Raw genomic sequence first — 2,711 nt, forward strand, 5'->3', positions numbered from 1 at the left:
AGAGGTCTCCCCCACCGTTTCCAGTCCACATTTCATTATGACAGGAATCTTAAATCATTTGAAGGCTTCAGGGGCCAGTCAAACGGGGGGGGGGGGGGGGGGGGATCAGTCGGGATCTGGACATGATCAGAGGAAATGGTGTGTAAGTCAGAGAGAAAGAATCTGAGACTCTCCTCTTCATCACTCATCCCCAGGTCTGGAAGATACATTACTTTTAGTACCTTACATTTCAAGCTACTCTACTTTTCATATTAAGGTAATACTTCATTTTACATGTGTGTATTTTTATTATAATAGTTTCCTCTGAAGTTTTCTGGAAAGTAACAAAGACAAATTGTGAAATTCGTCAACAGTTAAACATACAATTCAACTTACATAAAGAATAACACTTTGATAATAAATCGTGAATGAATGGATATTTTCTTGGGTTTAAATGGAGCAATTCTTTGAGGGAAATTCCATACCCAGCACAGTATTACATAACTTCTTCCAGAAAACTTCCAAGGACATTATTGTGAAATTATTAGAATATTAGGGAGCCATGAAGCAAAACATTACTCATATTATTTCTCAGTTTTTCATTTTCCTTTTTAAGTCATAACAAAATGTTTTTGTCGTCTTTCAGCAAGAAAAATGTTTTCTTTCTAGTTCAGTTTATAATGTGTTCAATATAATGGTAGACAGTTTCATAACACGTGTGTCCATGCCAACCTGACTGATGCTTAAAAAAGGCAAAGACTGAAAAAGTGATATAATGCCAGTGCTGAATTAGCAGTGGTATACATACATCTGTAACAATCACTGCTCATTCAGTACACATTCTTTTTGTCTTATTTCAGACAACTACTGTATCAGCAGAATGCTTTACTTACTCTCTACACAAATCATATTCGAACTCGAAATATTGTTTCACCACGCTGAACCTGAACCACTGACGACTCTTTGCAGCTAACTCACAGCAAAGTGAACTTTATCAGTCAAGTCAGAGGCAGAAAGAATGTGTACAGATTCTGGTCCATTTCACACATATGCTGCACACATATGTTTACAGTACTCGACCACACTCTCTCTCCAAGAGGCCCGGGCCCCCTGCTTGGGGAGCGACGGCTGAGAGAAAGAGAGAGCAAGGCAGAGATAGCAAGCGAGTAACAGGAGTCTGATCGAAAGCCAGTATTGGCGTCACTCCCCACCCCAGCCGGACCTCAAGCGTGTGGGCCCTTGGCGGGTGGATAGACAGGCGGTTCTGGGACTTCATGGAGGAAGAGCAGCCAGCTGGAGTCGTAACAGGGTGGTATTGTGAGCTGACTGACTGACTGACGCCTTAGTGGAGCAGAGAGACAAGCTGCCGGGGTGGCCTCTTTCTGGGCCCCACAGGGCCCCTCAGTGCTGATGCACTGCTGGAAGTGGGTCAGACAGACACAAGAGCAGAGTGGAGAGTGATCAGAGGTGTACGCTCAGCAGGAATCCAAGACAGGGAAGCATCTAAACAGTTTGCTCCGTGTACAGTGAGCTGGGATAAACATGTTCTAAAACAATGCTGTGTCTGTTTAATGGAAACAAGAAATCAAATGAGAAAATTATATCTGTCCAGTGTGCTCTAATGCCCATTTGGTGTTGGAAATCCATCAGCACACACAAAATTAAGCCTGTTACCATCTCTGTATCCTAAACGCGGTAATGATGTAACAGTAAAACAATCTGTTACCCTGGTGCCATGTACAAAGTAATGGTTATCATCAAGGGGAGTTGGATTGGTTGTGACAACATGAATAGGCTTCTGAAAAAAATGTTCAAAGCAAAAGGCTGTAGCTCTGTTTGCCAGAGGGAGGCAGTGTTTTCATTCAACGCACATTAACATTCTTCACAGCATCCATTTTGCCTCGAATTCTCTGCAGCTCTTAAGCTGCAAAATGATGGCCAGCCACAGAAGCAGAGAGCAGCTAGTTATCTTGTTACTGATGTGGGCACTTTGAAGAGAAACGGGGCTGCCACATTCTGGCAGACGAGAGGCCGGAACACAACAACACAATAAAAGAAAGATCTGAGAAGTCAGAAGAATGTGAAGAATGGGAGAGTAAAAACCTCCTTCAGAGGACCGACAAAGGCTTTGTCACACCTAAACTTGAAACATGCTTGGAAGTACCATAAAGTTGCATTTATGACTTTGCTAGGGGTTTCGTGACCACAGGCAGTGGAGAAGTGATTCTGCTACAAGTGTGAGACACTCAAACCTGCTCACAATTCAGCCTGAAAGTCAAATATATCAAACCACACCTTCATTTAGCTTTTAAGATCCCCATGAACACAGAGAATAAATAGCATTTGTGTTAGACTGTGGCTTTAAGTCATGCCTAAACATTTCTTAAAGCACATTCGACACACCACACAGATTTTATACTTAGAATAATTCCAAAATAATGTTGCAACATGAGCATATGGAGGATAAACCGACAGTGAGGTGATGCTTTACATGTGTCCTGGCACCCTGTCAGGGCATCATCTGGTTACCCGTTCTGTTTGTTCAGAAACCAAACATGCTTTGTATTTATCCTGCCACATGCAGCCACAGCAGGGAATCCAGCAAGTTTAAGTCATGCAGAGTTTAAAGAAAAAAACCCTTTTAGCCTGGAACTGGCAGCAGCAGAGAATGATCGTGGGGTGACATGAGATGTGGAGGCAAAAAAAAAAGACCACACCATCACACACTTGGG

The sequence above is a fragment of the Scatophagus argus genome, chromosome 5 (assembly GCF_020382885.2).
Source record: "Scatophagus argus isolate fScaArg1 chromosome 5, fScaArg1.pri, whole genome shotgun sequence".
NCBI lineage: Eukaryota > Metazoa > Chordata > Actinopteri > Scatophagidae > Scatophagus > Scatophagus argus.